The sequence below is a fragment of the Larimichthys crocea genome, chromosome XXI, assembly GCF_000972845.2.
Source record: "Larimichthys crocea isolate SSNF chromosome XXI, L_crocea_2.0, whole genome shotgun sequence".
In the NCBI taxonomy this organism is placed as follows: domain Eukaryota; kingdom Metazoa; phylum Chordata; class Actinopteri; family Sciaenidae; genus Larimichthys; species Larimichthys crocea.
In genome coordinates, this window is record NC_040031.1 from 6,886,007 (window position 1) to 6,899,367 (window position 13,361).

Sequence of the window (13,361 nt, forward strand, 5' to 3'; positions counted from 1 at the left end):
GGGAGTTGGCATTCCCATGCAGAAGAGACAAAGAGGGGGGAAACGGGCGGAGGTAGGTGGGGGAGTAAAGCGCCGAAGAGTGAGGTGAGGCAGAGCTCAGTCAGTGGGATCGTTGAGCTGCGGAGCTCCTAGGATTTTACTGACAGAAAAATCCCTTCGTTTAATCTGTGAAGCGCTCCTGTCCTGGACCGCTGTGCGCTCTGCAGCTCGCTGTGGCTGACCTCTCTCTGAAGCGGATGCGACACGGAGACACTGCAAGGGGACAAGACCAAAAACTTTTTTCATCGTGGTTTTCAGCAAAGGTAAGATGCTGATTTGGGTTTTTTTATTTTAGCTTGAAAACTGGACCAGTCAACCAACGCGCAATGGCGCAAATGATGAGAATGTGCGTGACTTTTCATTGATTGTGACTTCATTTGTCATTTATCAGCACAATCTACAGTTTAATTGAAATCATTTCTTCAATCGAGAAATGAATGCCGGTGCACTGGGCGTTCATGGTTGTAGGTAAAGCACAGAAATGCAAGGAAACACCAGATCTCCTTTAAAATTACATTTGATTTTTGTTATTTGTGCATTATTCATATTTCACAGATATGCATAAATTAACAGAGTGACAACCTGCCCGGAAAGCAGAGCGCTCCTGCTGCACGTTACAGAACAAAAGAGCTGCATCTCTTGACGAGATTCACAAGACGTGCATGCACCAAATATAAATCGAAGTGGTTTGCTGTAAATGAAAGATCTGTTAATAAGTTGCAGTGTATGCCCTCACAGGGAAACAGTCTGCACATTTGTTGCGAAATCAGACGTTGGCAACACTTTTGGTGTCAGAGGTGCAGGTATTAGAGACAAAGATCATGCTTAAATATCTGGATGTTGTGTGTTTGACAGTTAATGCAGCCTTCTTCAACCAAAGGACTCCCCTTTCCTTACTGCAACCAAAAGCGCAACGTTGAGAGTTGGACATAATTTAAAGAAAAGAAAGTTGCTTTGAACTGAATTATCCAATAACTTGAAATCACCCCCTTCCTAAAAACACATTTCATAATGACATTTTTAAGAGAGTAATACATCTTGGTTAGACACAGGGCGTGACAGTTTGGCATTTGCTAAATTATGTTTTTTATTAGTCAACAAGTTGTAGCTTGAGTTCACGAAGTCATTTATTTGAATATCAAGTCTTGCTATGACTGATCTGAGAGAGAAAACACATTGTGATCTGCAGTGTATTATGTAGTTTATTCATCCTTGAAAACGTTTTCAGCGTATTTTATTTGCAATTTGCAAAAAATCTTTTTTTATTATTATTTTTTTCTCACATTTAAAGCATTATACCAAGAAAGGTTTTTATTTTTACACAGAAGCAGGGAATGCTCCTGAAAATAAGAATGATTATTACCTTAGGCTACCACCACCACCCACATTTTGAGCCAATCGTAGCAGCTCTTCTCCTCTTTTATATTAAAACGCGCGCGCCCGCGCGCACACACATACACACACAGTTTTCCAACATCACCATCAATGTCACCATGGAAACCAGCTGTGCTCGTTGATCAGTAATGCTGATCAACCACCACAGCCAGTTGACTTGGCTTGTCACTTGAAAACGAGTACAAGGTGTGGTTGAGGATGTTTCTCTCAGCAGCATGATGATAGGAAACTCATCAGGTGTTGCTTGGTCCTGTTGGATTTTTTAATTGACAAGCAGTGTTCCACTGGTGGCCCTGGTGAAAGGAACCAGCTCCACCATGTGCATTGTGAGGCAGGGCTGGGAGCTGAAGAAGCCTTGGCCTTCAGTGTAATTGCTGGGAGAATCTGTAAAAGAAAGTGTCCATGCAGCTAATGCGTTTTGTCCTTTTCCCAGAGGCTGTTCTCTAAACTACTGTACTGTGGCATTTCCTACCTTACATGAATGAACAGGACAGAAATTCAAGGCCAGCTCACACATGCTGAAAGGCAGGATGAGTCATTTAGTATATAAATGCATGGCCTGAATCTTTTTATTTTTATTTTTTAAATAAGCCATGTGAGAGGGTTACATGCTTTAAATGCAGCCATAACAACCAATTCCCATAATGAGAATTCACATCCATGCACATATTTAACATTTGTTTACAGAGAAGAAGAAGATCATTAGTGAGGGGGGAATTCATGCAGAGATCTATTTATCTATTTTACCTGAATTTGTCAGAAAATAATAGAAACAAAAGATTTCCTGGGTGTTTTGCCATGTGCTGTTCTAGGAAATATATTCTATTTAATCATCTTTATTTAAATATCTTTATGTTATTATCACCTCATAGAAATGTGTGAATCAGGATAAATGAATCATTATACTGAATCAGGATTCCATCAGGATTACATGAAATTACTAAACAAGTTTTAACATCTTAAAATAATTGTGTGCTATCAATATTTCTTTACAATCAATGAAAAAAACTATTTTTTAAATTAATAAAATTAATAATAATGATGAAAGTAAGAAATCATGCTAACACACACACACACACCCACAACATACAGAGGCACTCACGCAGCCAGACAAAACCCTGCAGTGTTGCCGATCTCCATAGTCATATTCCTCAGAATCTGTTATGATAACCATCTGTGAAGACATTACTTTAATTAGGGTAGACACCGCTCTGGGTACTCAGGGCAGTGTAGATGTTTACATGAACGTGTGTGTGTGTGTGTGTGTGTGTGTGCCTTTGTGTTTAATAAAGGAGGTTCTTCTGTGAGATACACACACAATAGGGGGAGGGTAGCTGAGATATGCAAGCCAGGGGTAAATAATATGAAAAGGAAGTAAGAGCACACTGGTCTAAAAAAAAAAAAATCAATATCCTGACTAACTGATAGCTTCTTCATTGACTGTGTTTTGCTGTGGAAATTAAGTTTTACCAATCAATCTCAACAGTTGGTATGGATTGATTGAAGTACTCGCAAATTATTAAAAGAGGAATCCAGTGTACTCTGGGAATGACTGGGAATGGTAGACCAGACCAGCAAATTAGTAATCACCAGTAAGCAGGCATGGACAGATTAAAAGAAAATTGCACTGACATTGCAGAGTAAGCTGAAAGATTAATTGAATCCTGTAGGATGTTCACATGTAGTGGGTAGACTGTGATAATATGCTCTCTTATTTTCACATTGAGAATTTGATTTTTTAAACACGTGACAACATAGAAAGCAAACAGGCAGCATATAGTGCTGGCCTGTTTTATTTGCTGTCTTTATATTTCATACACTGCTTCATAATGTACTTCCCCGCAGTTTAGTGCCTGAGAAAAAACAATAAAACCCAAGAACAATGAGGAAACACTTCAGCTTCTGCCAGACAAACTGAGATTTTACACTGCCAGAAGTGTTAGATAGAGTGGGAGAGTAGATTTAATATGTGGGAGGGACAGTAAGAGCAAAAAGATGAGGAGGACAGACAGTAAAACATAGCACTCTTGTCTTAGTTTAAAGGAGATATATGGCTAAAGGATGGAGTGAGAGGTCAGGGTAGAAGTAGGGGCAGTTTCTCCTCAGATGTCCTCCTCCATGCATGAGATTGTAAAAAGGCCAACACAAGCAGCCTGAAGATAGGAGCATATGTTACCTGTCTGTGGCCTCGCTTCTGCTCGGAAGGACTGCAGAGAAAGTGAGAGAGAAAAAGTGATAAAAATAGAGAGTGAGAAAAAGGAGGCGGGGAACAAGCTGGGGAAAGTGGAGGAATAAAAGATAGGGGAAGAGAAAAAGGACAGTAGAACGTGGGGTGGAAAAAAGAGGGAGGAGAGGAAACAGGTGAAATAGACACCAGTATACGGCAGGGGGACATCCACAGAGATGTGTATGTGTGTTTGTGTTGTGTGTTTCCATTCAGGGAGCTTCTCTGTGGTCTTGCTGGCAGTCTGTGGCATCTAGTGCTTGAGTAATCCTCCTGGGAACACGCTGAAGCTGCCAAAGAGCCATCCAGCTCCTCTTTTCACTCTTTACCACCCTCATGCTCGTCTATCTCTGTCTCTCTTTTTCTCACTTTTTCAATACTCCTTTTTCTCTTCCCTTAGCTGCTCCTCTCATTCCAGCCCTTGCTAATTACCTTAATATTATCATTTGTTTCTGCTCTCGAGTCTCACTGTATTCCTTCACTCGCTCTTGCTTTTCATCACTGTATTCCTGAAGTCAGTCTTCCTGATATGTGGGATTCATCTTTTCTCCTTTTTTTCTTTCTTGCTCTTGTAGTCTTTCCTATAGAATCAGTGTTTCAGTTCTCAGAAAGCAGAACAGAGTGTGAGACCTTTCCCATGGGTTGACCAAACAAAAGAGCCTGGCTCCCTTCACTTCTGTATGACTGCACAGGAACAGAAACAGAAGCATTCACTAGTGAGTCTGCTGCTGGGCGGCAAAACGATAGATCTCTGCTGGCCATGGTCAAGGCATCTCTACAGTTCTGCTATGAGACGGTAGTGATCATTAAACTGCTCATATAATCTGCGTTGTACGGACAAAACATAATCACCAAAAGTGTAATCATGCGTTTTAAATCAATATTTAAACAATTGTTTCCTCAGAATTTAGCCGCTGCCTTTTTGTAAACATTGTATGAAGAAAAGATTAATGCCATCATCTATTTCACATATACTTGTATTTGGTCTGAGGATCATCATGCTGTAGAAATTTAATTTTCCCTAATGTTCCCACAACACAAGTAAAGAACATACAAACATACAGTTATAAATTTAGTGGGGTTGAGTTAACTTTATTACCATTACAATAACTTGCTGGGAACTTTTGGGGGTTGACATGACGACATGTAACACAGCATAGTAATAAAAACAATCTAATAGATAAAACATATTAAGATAGATCAAATTGCTTAAATACAAAATATAGACTGAAAGCTAAATATAAAGTGTCAAAATACCTTTCAACCTACCTATTCAAGAGCCAAATGACCTCTGTATACACATTATGTTAAAATATGCAATTATGTAAATTAGGGGAAAAATTGAATTAATGAGAGTCAAAAACTAATTTCTTAACATTCATTGGGACTTTAATTTAAATACCCGATTCTGAAATTAAATGTTATCGTAATTAGATAGAGCTCGTAGTTTTTAGTGGAAAAAGTGAGGAGATTACAAATTGGTTTGCAGCCAATACAGAGACCATGTGGGAATATTTTGTTTGGTTTCACCTGGTGGACACAGATCAAAGCCATGGTCAGAGTAGCCTACATGTGTCCACACTGAAGAAATTTGCACTAAAGTTGATAACTAAGATAAGAGGGTTAGGCTGACACATCCTAAAATATATAATCCGCACACCTACAAGTTCCTTTCACAAATGGACAAACTTGATCTGGTTAATCGTGGCTGTGTTGGCTCCGATTTAAATGTTAAGTTTTCATCCGTTATTTTTAAAATAATGTACATTCAAGGGAATTATTGTGGCACATTATCATTTACATACCGGGTGGGGGGCCCCTAGAGAGGATTGAGTCAGTGTTTGCTGCTGTACAGTGAAGGCCTCATCCCATCCACCCCTTCACCACTGCCACTGTCCTCCTCCCTGAAAACCTCAAACCACCCACATCCCATTGGCACCTGCTCCATCGGAATTCAGGTCAGCAGGGGGAGTCACTCTGCTCTAAGAGTGATTGGTAAAGGGAAAGGCGGGGAGGTGTTTTTTCTCTTGGCACCAAAGACCATGCCACTGAGAACAATCATCCCATTATTCAACAACAAAAGAATCATAATTAAAGCACATTAAGTGATTCGTTGCAAACAAATAGAAGACTTCATCTGAACAACTGTCACAAGAAGCAGTCTGACAGATTCACACTGGTTATCAGAGGAAGCTATGTTTGTTTCTGTCATTGTTCTGTGAACCTTATGCTTCAACACAATAATATCCCAATATCAGACAACAGAGATCTGTTACTTTTACTTAAATTTAAGAGAGATTCGATATAAGATATATAAGAACAAGAATAGTTTTTGGTTTCTTTTTTAATGTTTCTTTTGTATTTTCATCTTATAGGAGCTCTGGCTGCTTTTCTCCTCATATCCTTCTTTTCTAGAGTAAAGCTTTTATGTCAGTAAGGATAATGGGAGGATCAGCGAATAGGGAATAAAGAGGAAGAGGATGAATGGGGGAAAAAGGATTTAATGATGCCTAGAGTTTTCATATGGTGATAAAGTGTAGCTAGATATCATTTTCATATTTGATCCTCATGCCGTCAGCCAAGGGCTGACCAAACCGAACTAAAAATAATGTAAAAAAAAAAAAAAGTTCAAGTTTAAGTAAAACTAGTATCATTGCCCACTTCACCCACTACCCCTCCCCATCTCACCCACCTTCCTCTTCCTTTGCCCCCTTTTTACTATTCCACAAATCCTCAATTAAGTGCGTAATGGGCCTCTGAGGCAGGTTTGTGTGCTTCTTTGTTCAGCTCGGGGGGATCGGCCGGCATTAATGTTCCTCTTGAGTATGTAAATAGCCTGAGCTGTGGGAGCGCAGAGCAGAGCTGCCACTTGTCCGCTTAATCGTGGAGAGCTCCATCACTTTCGGACATTTTAGGGAGCCAAAACGAGACATGCATGAGAACTTCAGCACCAAATACAATGCCCACACTCGGAGGAGTAACCCCAGCACCCATGTCCACCTCCCACTTCTTCCGGAATAAACCCCTTTTTGCTCTCTCGCCCACAGGACGCTTTACCCCTCCTACCCTCCTCTCCCCCAAAACAGCCCTGACCCCTCCTACGTCACAGACCCTCGACCAATCCACCTTCTGCGTGTATGCTGCTCCCCACTGTTCAGCCTATCCCATCCCGACCAGCCCAGCTGATGCAGTCTAGTTCTGTTTACCTCACCCACTTGTCCAGCGGAACACACAACAATCCCCTTCATTGCATGTTTGTCAGCCCCCTTTTCAAAACTAAAAGAGGAGAGAGAGAGAGAGAGAGAGAGGAGAGAGGAGAGAGGAGGGGGGTTACAAAAACAAAAACGAAGGAAACAATTAAATTGCCCCTCCTCCCCATGAACCCTGTGCTAGCGGTTTCCCAGCTCTAGATTCTGTGAACTAACTTGGAGGCCTGTAAAGTGGCCCATTATTCTAGTAGGGGTGGCATGTTCCAAGAGCGGCTTGCCTCAATGGCCGATGAACACAGAGAGGGTTTTGTTTGAGGGTTTTGGCTCACCACATTATGCACTGGTTAATTAGGAGCTCTATGTATGTATGTATGTATGTATGTATGTATGCATGTCTATCTATCTATCTATCTATCTATCTATCTATCTATCTATCTATCTATCTATCTATCTATCTATCTATCTATCTATCTATCTATCTATCTATCATAAATACTGTACAAGTAGATTGTCAAGTTAAATCCATTATTTATTAAGTATTTTAAAATCTGTCTTACATACTAGAGGATCCAGATGGATCCTGACTTTACTGGGAATCCTGGGTCTTCGTTTTGTACGAGGATTACAGTGAACCAGGATTTCGGGGAATTTGTGTTATGTGCCTTAAATCTTGCCTGAAGGGGGTTTACCTTCCTCTGAATGAGCTAACACGAGCGTGCTCTGGGGATTTGGTTATGACTGTGATCAAACAGCGGAAGTGTGCTGGAAATGTTTTTGCCCAGAGGTTCTGATAATGATTGACTGTGACTATAGACAGGCTGTCATAATTAGGCGGCAGAAAAAGCCTCAGCGAGCTCATTCTCTCTCAATGGCATTCCAGTGCTGCGTGTGACTGAAGAAATATTTACATAGTTTGACAAAGTATGCGGCGAATAATGACGTGGAAAGAAAAACAATGAACTGAGGAGCGGGAGAGGAGTCCCTCTGTGGCTTTTCACGTGAAGCAGCTAGTAATAGGAAACAGTTAGCTCTTATTTTCAAAGTATTAAAGTGATATTAAAGAAAATCACTCCTGAGTCGTGTGTATACATGTGGTTCTGAAAGAACAGTGTCAGTGTCAAGTGGTCCTGAAAGGAAAGCACTTCATACTTACTGTACAGCTTACAGCACAGACTCAGGTTTTGATTTTCTAAAAGGGTAAAATTGTTTAAAGCTAAACTTTCTTTTGGGTTCACACCAGGTTGTCACACTCCAAAGGTTTTATTAGTATCCAGTGTACTTTGGTGCCTGGAAACAAGAGTGCTTTTCATGTTGAAATGCGTCGTCTGTCAAATGTGCATAACAGATGAAGGCACTCCTTCAGTTGATAGCTGATGTTCAGAAAAAACAGAGAGAGAAAGGGGGAGAGACTGAAACAGAGAGTGTAATGAGCAAGAGATATGCATACTGTGAGAGAGAGAGAGACAGAAGGAGTGACAGCTCTGTCACACTTCCCTGCTTTCCTGACATGCTTCCCCACTGTATTCTGGTCATCCTTGATGTGATGTGTTTTCCTCAGTGCAGATACACAGACAAAAAGTGTTTCAATTAGAAAAATAGCACTACATACATGTGGGGGGGACCATCAAAAAACATCATTTGAATTAGATAATCATAAATGTATGCATGATAACATCACCATAGGTCATGTCTATTTACAGTATGTTACAGTAATAAGCATAGCATGACATCCAACCAGTGCATACCATATGGTACATATCCCAAAAGCACAAGAGTAATTTAAACCAAGCATACTGTACGAGTCTAGTTGTAATCTATAGTATGTCTATTTATTTCCGTTGGTTGTTCGACAATATACAGCCACAATATTTCTAGTACCTCTGCCCGTGGTGGATATGAAGCTGAAAACTTTAAACGGTGGCATTTTCCATTCATTTATTCGACTACCCTTAGAGATAAACATTATCTCATCGCTACAAAATTTTTGATTTTGAATATTGGTCTTTAGGATTCAGTGAGTCTTGTGCTAGAAATGCGTTTATGTGTGTGTGTGTGTGTGTGTGTGTTCGTGGTTGTACATCCTAGCTGTCTGGTGTAATGAGCTATGTGTGTGTGTGCGTGTGCGTGTGTGTGTGTGCAGGAATGCCCTTTCTGTCAACACTGCGGGGTGGTGTGAGGAGAGCAGGGCATGGCCACTGCTGCAGGCTGTGCTCAGTCCCTGCAGACTCCAGTGTTTAATTAGTGAGAGAACATCCATCCTCCTTAGTCCTCTTATTGGCAAATCCTGAGTGAGACTGTAACCCCCGACGCCCTGCCTCCCATACCATGAGACTGGACCAACTGATTTATGACCATAGACAACAGTACAATATTGTGTGTGTGTGTGTATGTACATGCTTGCATTTATATATAGACACACACATGTAAGCAAAGGGAATCATTTGTGCATGTGTAGTCTACATATATTTAAATTGGAAGTGTGGCAGGTGAGTCCAGTGATGTATGAAACGTGATTTGTGCATTAATCCCGTTTTACAGGGCCAGCTGCCCAACACAGATGTCAGCTCTTTATGTATCCCACAGATAACCTGATAACTCAGAAGCCCTTCATATTCTGTATATTATGTAGCGGCATCTCATTCTCCACTTCAACTGATTGTTTTAATCTGACCTTCGCACCACCTTTTCTCCCCACCTTCACTCATTTTCTCATCTGTTTGCCATTCCATTCCTTTGTCTCCATCCTTACCTTCATCAGCCACACCTTCCTTTTTCCACCCTCCCCCCTTTTCCTACACCCTTCCCCCATACATTGTTACACATCTATCTTTATATGGCATTCTCGCCATTTCACCCCTCCCACCCTTCCTTCTGTCTACCATACGCCTCTCTCTCTCTATCTCTCTCTCTCTCTCTCTCTCTCTGTCATCCCCCTCTCAGCAATGTAGCGGGTATACCATAGCGATGGTTGTAGTGGGGGGTGGGGTGGTCCTGCCTTACTGGCAGATTTAATGAGCTCCTGTGGGGATCGGACCAAAGCCATCAAAAGCTGCATGCTGCTGTATAGCCAGCTCTGTTAAACAGATGCTCCTTTGCCAATGATAGTAGCATTGCTTCATATGCAGCCAGCATGAACACAGCTATAGGAGGAAAGAGATGACTGTGTCTGTAGTACGTGTGTGAACCCTCATTTGATACAGGAGATTGTGGGGAGGTAGAGCAAGAAAATCTCAAATAACTATAAGATCTTCTTTTCTCAGCTGACCTTTCATCTGTGCAGCTTTGGATAGGGGATACTGGACAGGCAGAAATAAAAACCCTTTTGGTTGCAGCTTTGAAGGACCTCACTGAAAATATAGTATCACAGTTAAGACACTGAAAAGTGAAAGTTACAAAAGCTGAGACATGCAATATGAATGCCAGGGAGTTGGAATACAATAGAAATGGAAAGCAAATTTTAAAAAAAAATGTGTGGACGAGGATTTAATCTGAGTGACAACAACTGTTTTTTTCCTGGCTGTGAAGTAGGTTGTCTCTGTGCAGATATTATCCAGATGAATGGGAAATCACCCAATTCATTCCTATAACAACCACTTCACTGCGTAATAGGCTATTAGCACAAAACTGCAGTGGGATTGGTCACATCTGAGAGACCTATGCACACTACAACACTAGCCTCAGGATTCCCAGAGGCTCTCTCTAATGACTGCCTCATTATAGACACAAAGAGTTGTGCCAAACAAAGGGAAACCTTAGAGGATGAGCTGAGGGACAGGCACGTACAGTATGGTTCAATCATGCGTTGGATGCTGATGCACCCTGATTGTAAAATAGGGTGATAAAAATGGAAGAGTGAGCAAAGTACAAAAATCAGGAGTTACAGCTGTTGTAAAGTTTTGTTTTCTTCAATAGAACTGTCAAAGACATAAAATATCTGCCAAATAGGGATTTGTGGGTGAATTCCTTGTGGAGCAGTGTTAGATGCTAATCATTTGACAATAGTGGTATGTTTGACTAGTGAGGGCTCTTTAACACTAGAATGCTAACTATAGGACCAACTTGGACCAGTTGTGGTGAAAGCAGCTCCTTCAGCACTACAGCTCAGGTCAACGTGAGCTAAGGACTGAAGCTGTGTCACTGACCATGGTACTGAATGCTTGCCCTGCTACCCCATATCTGTTTGGATGGATTAAGCCTTCAAGACCAGACAGCCCAAACACAGTGAAGGTAGCCTTAAATAAATCAAAATATGTGCAAGTGTTAAACAGGTCAATAGTAGACAATACATGGTGTGAATAAAGTATTACTAACTTACTAGATCTAAATAAAACATTATTTTTCGTATTGCAGATTCTTATTCTTTAAAACATGCCAGTGGCACTGCACTTATTGATTCATGACAACATGAAACTGTGTAATTATGAGCTAATATTTGTTTCATTCAATGTGCAATTTCTTTGACTCTGGGCCGGTCTTTGATCAGATTGCATTCTCACTGCAGAGTTAACTTGGTAATGGTTCAAGACAGCTTTCAATGGCACCACTGAGTGACTCTGAGCACCAAAATTTAACTTGGTTAAACAAACCTTTCAAGATACCTGAAATGGTATTACCTGTATTAGTTGATATAGTAGCACCAAGGGTTGACAAAGTGCGTTGTGTCCTTTAGATGATTGAGAACCGACTGAGGTGCATGAATATATGCAGGCAGTGGACACTCTTAAAGGACTCTTTAGTAGATAAGAGGAAGGTATGAACCTAATGTAACAGATATTTCTTTAAATTGTTCCATATCTTTTTTCTTTAGATATTAGTAGCTGACAAACAAAAGGTATTTGGATAGTATAAGAGAAAGAGAAACGTATACTAAAGGGGTGATTTTAAGTCAACTTCTACCCGATGGGAAAGTTGTTCTCTCTGCGCATAGGATATATTGTTTCTTCATGGGCAGCGCTCCTAGAGGGTCTTCTCTGTTTTTTACCAAGCTCCAGAAAAACAGTAGGTTACACTGCTGATGGAATAATCCAGATTTGCATGAAACTCTACACATCTCTCTATCACTGTCCATCACTAAATGCATTCATTCTGACAACCATCTAAGAAAACAGAATGGAGGGGCATAGAGTGACAAAGCTTCCCTTTCTTCAGATGCTGGAATTTATCTCCCACTTCCTATGCACAGCACAACCTGAAGTGTTTGCTGAGAGCTTCATTTGGAAGGGGTGGGGGAGGCTGTAGAAGTTGAGGGGGGCTTTTTCACAGCTCCTAGGCAGCCAGTATGTGTGAGTTCATTTCTTCCCACTGCATTGCAAGTGGCTGTGAGGCCCAGAGGGCCCAGATATATCCGGAGCCTGGCCCAGCTCCAGTTGTCTTTACCTCACAGTATATTGTGATGCACCAGTCATGAGAACGGGCATCGGGCCCCTCCGGAGACCAGTGGGAAACTTGTATTCTCATTTACATCATCCTCTATGCTATCACATAGATCCCAACGAGCTGAATTGGACAAGTATATACATGCAACCGGTCTCTAATGCAAACGTGCTTATTACTATGTAAGCGCGTTGATGAGTGACATTGTTTAGCAAAGCATGTGACAGTAGCTCATTAATTATGCATGGGCACAAAAGAAGCTCTAATGTCCTGTAAAGTCTTTGAATGCTTCATTACTTCTTTGTCTGTGAAATGAAATTTTCTTTGGCGAGGTAAAGATGTAATGTGTTTATCCTTTTGCTAATCTTTCAAGCTGTACCCCATCTTTATGTGGTGTATGTGTGTAGTCTATGTGTTTGTATGCTGTGTGTGTGTGTGTGTGTGGCTGTGAGCTTCCTCTTTCCCCTTCATCCCCTTCTCTCTAAGCCGCAGAGTGTTGCTAGGACAACCCCTCGTGGTCCTTGCTGCATCGCAGCGGTCCTCAATACCAGCACTCAGGGAACCTCCTCGCACTGGGAAGGCAGCATAAAATCGGGATAATCGCCGTCGATTATGGGACACAATGGGCTGCAGCTTCTGAAAGATTCATTCATTCTGGAAAAAGAGACTGTGGAGGGGGAAAGAGAAAGGGGCGCCTTAGTCCCTCCGCTGCTCTCCCACGGTGGGCACAGGCATGACATCAGTGGCCTGAAAGAACTGGCATTCTGGACATGCCCACTGCACCCCCCCCCCTTGCTATACCCTTATACCCTATCCCAATCGAACCCCCTCCCTTCTTTTCTCGCCCCTGCCAGTTTGGATGCAGCGCTTGGCCGGGCGAGTTGGGGCCACTGCCACTGTTTGCGTGTGAAACAAAGCCCCTCAGAAGGAAGAGAGAGGAAGCAGAGAGCTTCACATGGTACCAGCCAAGAGTAGATATGGCTGCCTCAGCCTTCCCCTTACAGGCCCCTCTCTTGGCTGAGAGGTGCTGGTGTGACCCCAGTACCCCTTTCTCCCCTAGTGTCCCTCTTACTCACCCATGTAACCCCTTCTTCTCTGTCCTACTCTCTCGCTCCCATCCC

General features: G+C 41.8%; 1 protein-coding gene across 1 annotated transcript in view; it reads left to right on the forward strand.

Annotated features, from left to right (window-relative positions):
* Positions 1 to 13,361, forward strand: part of slc1a2b (solute carrier family 1 member 2b) — a 28,195-nt gene continuing 14,834 nt past the window's right edge. The window contains exon 1 of the mRNA XM_010732718.3: positions 1 to 302. The gene's annotated coding sequence lies outside the window, so the exon portion shown is untranslated. The remainder of the gene's footprint in view (positions 303 to 13,361) is intronic.